The following is a 9899-nucleotide window of genomic DNA, read 5'->3' as shown; positions in this document are numbered from 1 at the left end:
GGAGGAGAGGCAGGTAAATACTGAGTGATGCCAAATGCTGGGCTCTTGGAATTCCCACGTTTTTGGGAATTAGTCCCACATAGGATCGCAGTAATCACAGCCTCCATCTGTGTTAGTACAACATGACAGAGCGAGCACTGAGGGGAATTAGCAGTATCTGTCTGCAGCCAGCGCGTGAACTTCTTTCTGTTGCCCAGATTTTGTGGGTTTGAGTTTTATCTGGATAGTTCCTTAGCAACCTTATTTGTTTTCACTGAGTGCTTTCGGGGTTTGACTGTGATGATTTTCCCTCCCCCACTAATATGGTTGTAGCTGGGGAGGGCTAGAAGAGAGCCTGAAGAGAGGGAAGTCAAACTCCAGCCATAGCTGGTACAGCACTGACTGCTGTGTTGTCCAGCCAGCAAAAAACCAAAAAGGCTGAGGACTGTTGCTTATTTCAGATGCTATCAAATTGAAGGAAACTAGAGCAGAATTGTTAGAGGTGTTTTCAGTATTAAAGAGAAGGAAGTGGAAAAATGTGAGCTGTATATAATAACATAGCCATACATAATGTATGTGAGCCTGTGTACTACATGTAGTGCAAATAGTTCTCCTGTGTCTCCAGTGCAGCTTGGCTCCTCTTGGACATTGCCAAAGTATCTGTAAGTAAGGCTGATACATCCTTGAGAAACAGGGATTTGAGAGAGTTGTAGCAGAAGTCATGTTCCCTAAAATCTTAGAAGGAAAAGAAGACACAAGGCACCTGAATATGAAGCCTGTGTAGGATTCCCTTGTAAACTGATGGATGTTCAAAGGAAACAATCTGACTAGTGCCTTAGAGGAAGAAGAACTCTGCTGTCATGCATTTATGCACTATCACAGGGAAGAACCAACAAAGGTGTTCTGAGGAGGACATGAGGTTTCTAAGAGACCTACCTGAGGAGGCTGGGAATTGATACTTCAGAGATCACACTAGGCAGGGGTGAGCTCAGTGCTCTGTGGACAAAGAAATAGATACGAGCACTGCAGAATAAAAAAAAAGTAATTTGGGTTAAGTGCTATTCTAAATAGCAAGGGAATCATCTACTTGGAGTAGTGAACATGGCAGATAAACTTCTAAGACAGTTGTTCATTGCTCTTTCTTTATGACTTTCCTGTTCTGACTACTTGATCTTCCCTGCCCTCTTCTCTAAGATAAGCACAAAGAAATCCAGGGGAAGTAGAGATAAGGTTTTGAGCAGAACTTAGTAGATGTATAATTAATGTCTTTCCCTCAGATTCTCATTATATTCTTTCTCCCTTGCTAATAGCATAAGCCTTCCTGGTATGCAACACAACGCCCAGAAAGTCTGAATTTCTCACTTCTTCCATGATAGTTACAAAAGTATGTGCTCTGTCTTCTGTTTTGATTGCTGCCATTTTCTCCCCTTGCCTCTCTTTGCTTACATCCTCCAATTTCAACTAGGTACAGCTGCAGGGACCTGTTTCCTACTGTCTGTCCAGATCAACTTCATATTGTCCCAAAGTTGAGCTGCTTTTCTTTAGTTGCTCCTGATGATTGTTCTGTTATTCCCTTCTTACTGCTCTACTATATCATTGGCATGCTAATGATTGGTTTCAGATATCTTCTGCATTCTGTACTGTTATTTGCTTAATTTCCTGTTTTCTTGATGCAGGGATTGAGGCGCTTAGTGAGAGGGTCTGCACAAACTGAAACAAGGAATTAGGAGTTAAACTCCAAAGCCAGAGGTCAGGAGCCAGAGTCAAGGACAGGAAGAAGAGCTCTCCTGTCCACTACTGTAATAGAGATGTAGATCACACAAGGAAATATGCAGGAAATGGACACATTACTTGAGGTGCGGCCTCAACAGAGCTAAATACAGGGGACAATTGCTTCCCTGCTCTAGCTGGCAACACTACTTCTGATACAAGCCAGGATGCCATTGGCTTTCTTGGCCACATGGACACACTGCTGGCTTATGTTCAGATGAGCATCGACCAACACCCCTAGGTCTGTTTCTTCCACGCTGTCTTCCACAACAGGCTGTCTGCTGCAAGCCTGTAGTGTTGCCTGGGGTCGTTGTGGCCAAATGTATTGAACAGGACAGGCCCCAGTATCAACCCTTGGGGAACACCACTCAAGACCAGTCAGTAGCTGGATTTAACTCCATTCGTCACCACTCTCTGGGCCCAGGGATAGAGACAGCTCTTTACCTGACAAAGAGTGTATCTGCCCAAACCATGGCCGCCAGCTTCTCCAGAAGAATGCTGTGGGAGACCATGTCAAAGGCTTTGCTGAAGTCTAGGTAGATTATGTTAACAGCCTTTTTCTCATCCACCAGGTGGGTCACTCAGTCATAGAAGATCAGATTGGTCAAGCAGCACCTGCCTTTCATGAACTTCTGCTGTCTAGGTCTGATCCCTCAGTTGACCCACACATGTCGCCTGCGAAGATCTGAGCAATGCTGAATTTTTCACATACAAAATGATGTAATGCAGTTTTAAATGTCTTTTCTTCTTTCCTGACATTGACGGCGTGGAGAAGGCAGCAAAATGAGCCTGTGCTTAGGACCAAGCTCAATTCTAGGCAGCTTCAGGTGCTGGCATTATTTCTCCCTTCTTTTAAATCTGAAATTAAATCATTAACATCTGCTGGGCTCTTGGCAGGAGAGTTACTGCTTTGTGCTCTGGAATTGCTGCAGTGGTGGTTATCTTTGTTAGCTGTAGATGGGTGCACTGGGGATGAACACTTGCTGTTACCAAAAGATAGTTCAGATGCCTCATCCCTCCCTGCCTGTTTTTCAGATAAAGATTTTACTCCTTTTACTAAGCGTGGGTTTCCTTATCTAAAAATGTCCAGGAGTAGATGTGTCTTCTCAGCTGTGAATGCAAATTGCTAATGTTTTTTCTGAGCTCACTGACTTACAAGTTTCTCATCTAGGGGCAGGTGAGGGAGGGAATGTGGATGTAGGACAAAAGAGACAGGCAAAATGTCTCCTCACTCTCATGTTGTCATGCTTTTGCATGAGACAGAACCTTTTCTCAATGCAGCAAGGAAATGTAAGCTCTTCAGCAGTAAGTATTTGTAACAAACTACCACATGGCTAAAGAGATAAGTTTAACTCCTTTGGTTCTTGTAAGCAAAAAGGACATTTGAATGTCCTGTATCAGGAAGCTTATATTAAGATGGCTTGCTGCAAAAACATACAAAAATAAATAAAAACTTTATAGCAAAGTATTAATAGGGCCCCCCCAAAGTCCTTATGCAATGTACCAATGAACACTAGTAAGCTTTTAATTCATAATAGGTCATAGTTTTCAGCTCCTGTTGACGCACTCTGCACACACTACTACTACTTTGCACATTATTTTTATTTGAGCCAAATACTATGCTGGCTTTATTTTTTCAGAAAATAGATCTGTTTGTAGACTTTTTTTTTTTAAGCAGTAGATAATGCATAATGATATTTCTTAAAACAGCTGCAGAAATGCACCTTATAGACAAGAGTGTGAAGAGATTAGAGTAGTGATGCTGCTGCAAGGAGTTACGAAGGTGCAGCTGTGGGATGGTGCCCTGATCAGTGCTTCGTGTCCATCCTTATGAAATTGATGTTCTTTGGGACTATGCTTGTGAGCAAGTTTCACCACAACTTTCCCTATGAAGCAGGCATTATTTTATACATGTGGCAGCAACAACTCGGGACTTTTTGAGAAGGAACTTGCTTTGTGATCAAAGGCAAAATGCTAAAGCTGTGAGTTTCCTGCCCGTGAGGCCAATGTGATGGTTTCCATTACCTCTCCAGATCTGTTACACCCAGCCCTGGTCACAAAGAGAGTCTCTAGCTTATCTGTGTGCCTTGTAGCAAAACACGAAGAAATCTATTCATATAGAATAGTCTTAAGGCGATCTCCAAAATAACATTTGGGTAACTTCTTGATACGGTCTCCTTTTCCCCTCCTGTCCCTTCTGACAGAAGTTCTTATAGGGCTGCTGTTTTAGCTGGAAAGGTTTTTTCTACTGTAAAGATTTTTTTTTTTTTTTTTTTCAACAGGCTCTTCTTCCCTCTCTCCTCCATCCCTGGATGCTATGAAGCTGTGCTATGAATAAGGCTTTAAGAGCTGTGTTGAATGCTTTTGTTTAATAAACTTGAATAAAATGTGAGGTTGTGCTTGCCCTGGTCTGAGCATGAGCAGAAGTATAAGAGGAGTGTGTGGTAGCATGTTATGTTTGGAAAGCTTCACTGCTTCCTCACTCGATCCTCAGCTCCTCTGAAGACAGATTTAGTTGTTTTCTTCGATTATGAAAAATATTTTAAATCTCCTTTGGACTCCACCAGCCCTCTGTTGCTGTTTTCAGGAGGTAACTGCTGAGAGGGTTTGCAGTTATTTCTTTTTTTTTGTCAATTCCTAGAAAAAAAAATTCTTCTGTGGCTTATGTGGTAAAGTGACTGAAGAGTTCAAGCATGTACAGACAAAGCTGTCCGTTAAGGAAAAAGCAGAGTTAAAGGAACAATAGGAAGAGGTGAAACAGAAATGCTTTTTCAGCACATGGCGTGACAAATCTAGTGCAAAAGATGATCTCATGGATGAGATTCTGTCAAGGGTAAAGCTTGCTCCTTCAGAGACTCATGGTTGTGGCAGGAGATTATGTTACCTGATCAGCGTGCCTTGAGGAAAAAAAATGTATTAAATGCTAGTAGAGAAGAAAAAAAAAAAACTGTCAAAAAGATGTGCTTTATTAAAATGGTGCCAGCATTTGGTCAGTGCCAGCTAGATGAGGCTTGTGATGGATTGTGGGAGCTGAACTTACAGGAAAGTTTTGTTCTATTAAAAAGTAGAACAGAATGAACTTTTCAACCTAGTGGGTAAAGAGCTAGTTTCCCCAGGCCGAATTCTGTAAGCAATGAACAAATGAGTACTAAGAAAGCGCAGGCAAACTTTCAAGAGATGGCTTTTAGGGGAGGCGTTTTCTCATAGCAGAAGCCAGATGACTGAAATCAGAATCCTTCTGGTTTTCCAAGTCTTCTCTTGGGCATTGAACATCTGACTTGGAAGATGGGAAAAGGAGAAATCAGAACTTGTGAATTACATCTGCAAAAACAATGTTGAAGATCGTCTGAATACAGGAAGTGTTTTCCTGCAGGTGAGAAGGAATCATCAGTTATAAAATGAAAGCCAGAGGCAGATCTTCAATGCCTCTTCCCATCTGTCACACACAAAGCTGTCTTCTCACACACGTAACCATATGGGTGTCCATAACAGCACCACAATATATATATATATATTTAATTCCTATCTAAGGATCATAAATCATGTTCCATTCATAAAAGTCCACTTATAAAAACTGAGGCTTTTATGATAATCTAAAAAATAAATACCACAACTCCCCAACTTAGTATTTAATTGGCACAGTCAGCTTTGTAGCAGATTCACTGTGATTTGCCTTAAACGTCATTTTGTTCTCTACCAAATCAGCAAAGTCCAGTCTTCAAGAGCAAGTTCTGAATGCTTGCAATCACTTATTTCTTGTTGGACAGTAATACCTAGGTTCTGCAAAGAAGGATCCCAGAACGCTGCTGAATTAGGCATAGTAGAAACACAGCTTGAACAAAAAGTCCTCAACAAGAGGCTGAAGTAACATATGGCTCTTCAGAGACTGACTGTGACCTTCCCTCTTCGTGGTAGCTTCTCCTTGAAACAAACAAACAAAAAGTGAAAAACAAGGTGTCTCCAGATCTTAACTGTTGAGGGCTTCTCTTTACTTGCAATTCCAGGTTGCAGAGGAGTGTTGAGCAGTTTCTTACTACGCTGAGTAAAATCCAAGGGAAACCAATATCCAAGGGAAACCCTTAATGAGAACAAGCGTTCCTGTTTTTGTCTGGAGGATCATTACTCCTCTTTTGTATTTTATGCTTGCCAAGAAGTACTTGTGTGATGAAAGTGGTTTGTTGTTTTATATTGATGGTTTGGGTGTGGGATGTGGGAATTCCTGTATCTAAATTCTGTGGACCAGAAAATCCAACTCAGCTCGCTGCTGGGGGAGAGATCTTAATGGGACTGTGAAAGATCAGCAGATGTTTAAACAACGATATCTACAGGATGAATGTTTGTAAGCGATATGAGCCTTCCTTTTACAAGCATGCTGACATTTTGTAGCCTGCAATGAGAAAAGAGCTGTGAGGAAAATGGAACTTCTGGGAATTACAACATTTTCAGACCTCATGGTGTTCCTAATCAGAACAAAAAGCCAAAACTTCTCACTGAAAGAAAATTCTGTGGATAGGAGACTTGGGGATAGCTGATTTGTGGCAGTGGAAACATTTTGTGCCTTTATATTCCAAATAATGTGCTCGCAGTGCAGACAGCAATGATAATATTTTTAAGTTGAAGATGTTTAGTTAGGTGAAAGTTTGAAGTACAGCACTTAAGTCACAAGACCAAAACCACAAGCATGCTCAACTCGCATCAAGAGTTCTTTTGATCTGATGTGACATGATTTAGAGATGGACTTTTCCAAAAAGATTTAGCCAGATGTGAAAAATAAACTGCATTTGTGTATCACCCTGGAATTTAAAACAAAGTTAAGTGTCCTGTGCTTTGGAAAAGAGTAAGAGAATAAGGAGAAAGTCAGCATAGTTCTATGTCAATACCTCTCCCATTATTTCATAGTATAGGGAAAGTTGCAGTTTATAAACGTCCAGAGTTGGAGATGATCTCCTGTTTGCTGAGGATATTTTTTTTATTACTGGCTATTTCTTTGGTGTCTTTATCTATTAGTTTGTTAAGTTTATCAATTTGTCATCTTAAATATTTTGTATTGACTAGTTCTTTAATTTAGCCTTGTTGAGTGAAATAGTAATCTTTGGGTTAAACTTGAGGCTCAATTCTTCTCCTGGTTGTCCCTTAGCTCTTCTATTTGAAAATTAGCAGATAAACATTTCCTTTCGCCTGTTAATGCCAGTCATGACTTAATAGGCCTTAGCTTCCTTAGTGATTTCTTTCTGTACGGTTCTGATTAATTTAAATGCTTCTCACTCAAAAGCAGTATCATATTGCTGATTTGTCCTTTTTGTACTTTTTCTAGTTCTGTTACATTCTTCCTGAGAATGTGGTAAATAGAATCGTATGCATTATTGTAGATGTTGCTGCAAGACTAATTAAAACGTACAACATTTTGATTTTTCTCTTCTTAATGATGATTAATGTTCTATGAGCCTGCTAGATAATATTGTTTAGTGAACTACTGTTGCTAGAGAAGGAAACAAAGCAAGTCCAGGACCTCTCTTCCTAGTGAGCCTTCTAATGAAAATAACCTACTAGCACTATTTTATGTACATAGAAAGAAGGGGTTTCTTTTTGTCATTTAAATTTCTCAGTACTGAGTGCAACCTGCTAGTTTTCTTTCCAGTTGCTGTCTATGTTCAAGTTGTTCCACAGCTTGCAATTTGATTTAGGATGGACTTTCCTATATTTTTTTAATTGGAATTTATCCATATTCTGTGGAATCTTTGTCAGGTCCTGTGATTTGGCAACACTGACTGATGCTTTTGATAACACAATGCCCTGTCTAAGTTTGCTGATGATGGATATGTTGGTGTTGTAGAGACCAGCACCACGTGCAAGAATATCCAGATGACCCTTTTGAGAATGCTATTTTAATGCCAGTCAAATTGAATTCACTTTTGGTAAGTGCCAGTGATGAACGGTTCTGACATCAGCATTTTTAATAGATTTGTTCTGAACTAACCAAGGCTATTTAGAAGTAAGACCTTGAGATTATGTTAGAGTGAAAAAGTCACTCTGATAGTTTAAAAAAAAAAAAAAAAAAAAAGGCAAACCAAATGTTGAGGGTAATTGTGGAAGGAGGAATATTACACAGAGCACAAAAGTCAGCTGCTGAATAAATGTGAGGTGTGCCTGTATACTGACTGCTGTGTGCAACTCAGCTATCCCTGACCCTCTCCCTACCTTGGAAAATGTTACAACAGAACTGTCTGAGAGAAGGACAAAGATGATTGAAAGATAAGGAATAGCTTCTGAATGAATAAAGACTGAATGAACTTTCAGCCTGGAAAAGATGTAGCTGGAGGGAAATACAGCAAAGATATATAAATTTGTGAACTATGTGGAGAGGGTTAAGAGGAGAAGATTGTTCTTATATTGTAACAGTATAGGAACAATATTGGAGCTGCGTATGCCGTTTCTCTTGCAGCAGTGAAGACAAAACTCACACTGGTCTGTGCCAGAGAAAGCAGAGCCTGCAGGTTGAGGGAAGTGATCATTCACTTGCCTTTTTTACATGTCTGGAGCAGTGGGCATGGCTTGGGGCACCCTGAGCTTAATGGATGTTTGCAAACTGGAGAAGATTGTGAGGACACTGTCACGTGGGCAGGGGCTGGGAGGGTGCCTCTGTTCAGCCTGCAGGTGGGGAGATAAATAGGGGGTTCCATTTTCTGTTGTCTCCCTTCAGTGGATGGCTGCCAGATAAGATGTTGTCAAATAACCCTCCCCTGATTCTTCTCATGCAGAAAACACTGTGAGACACAAGTTAATTTCTAACCAAGGCTACTTATCACTTTTATAGAATCACAGAATCATCAAGGTTGGAAAAGAACACGAGGATCACCTAGGCCAACGGTCAGCCCATCCCCACCATGCCCACTAACCACATCCCTCAGTGCCACATCTCCACGTTTATTGGATACCCTCAGGGATGGTGACTCCACCACCTCTCTGGACAACCTGTGCCAATGCCTCACTACTCTTTCTGAGAAGAAATTTTTCCCAATATCCAAACTTCCTTCAAAAGTACAAAATTCCTACAACAGAACAATCGTTTTGCTGACTACCTGTTTTTAAATCAACACCTCAATAAATCAAGTAGTGTCTCGGATCACCAAAAACCTATTTCCCTTCTCTTTTTTTCCCCAGCCTTTCAGGAGTGAGGCTGAGCAGCACCATGCACTGTGTGCAGAGTTGGCTGCAAGCTGCATTGTCCTGCTTCCACGTCACACCATCTCTTATTCTCGAATCCATTTCCAAATTTAGCCACGCAGATGAAGAAATGAATCGCAGGCACAGATCATTCCTGGCTCGGCCGGCAGATGGCAATTCCAGCTCTCGCTATCTCTAATTAGGTAAAGGGACATTTAGGCAGCATTTAAGGCTTACAGAGCAGGAGTTTCTAGCAGGTGAGCTCTGTAACACCACACTGAATGTAGAAGTTCCTCTGAACATTGAGCTCAGCTTTCGTGTCACCTACTGATGGGTCAGATATCGATGCTTCTGAGCCTGTGAAGTAACTGCTGTTATGCATCAAATGGAAAGCACTTAACGCTCTTCTAATCTACAAACTTAGCACTTTGTTATGCTGCTGGAAATGCTGGAACACACGGTGCAAGACCTCCTGATCCCTGTCTAAAGATAGTGTAAAATCTGCATTGTTTCTGGAATGCTTCCTCTCACGTCAATGTGTCCTGCTATGCATCAGAGTGGATAGCTGAAATGGAAGAAAATTTTTATGTCTATGTTTGTTTATTATTATATTGTTGTTATAGGTCTAAGGGAAATGAGTTGTTTACTTTCTGAAGGGGGAAAAAAAAAACAGAAAACAGAACATGTAGGTACAGATAGCATAAGTAATAAATTGCAGATTTCTGTAGTAGGTTCACAGCAAAGATTGCAGCAGCAAAATAATGTAAATGAGAGTGAGGTTCTCAGCTCAGCAAGGGGAGTGCTTCAGGGGTGATGTACAGCATGTAGAAACTACAGTTACATAGTCAGCATTATCCTTTCCCTGTCTTAATTCCTCTTTCATTTTCACAGGGAAATGGCTGTGTACAGCCAATTAGAGCATGGTGGGTTGGTGCTGTTCCACAGGAACGGGTCAGAAGAAGCTTCAAGCCACCCTTGTGCTCCGG

The sequence above is a fragment of the Meleagris gallopavo genome, chromosome 2 (assembly GCF_905368555.1).
Source record: "Meleagris gallopavo chromosome 2, MGAL_WU_HG_1.1, whole genome shotgun sequence".
Lineage (NCBI taxonomy): Eukaryota > Metazoa > Chordata > Aves > Galliformes > Phasianidae > Meleagris > Meleagris gallopavo.
The sequence above is the reverse complement of the archived record's forward strand: the minus strand, read 5'-3'. Positions refer to the sequence as shown.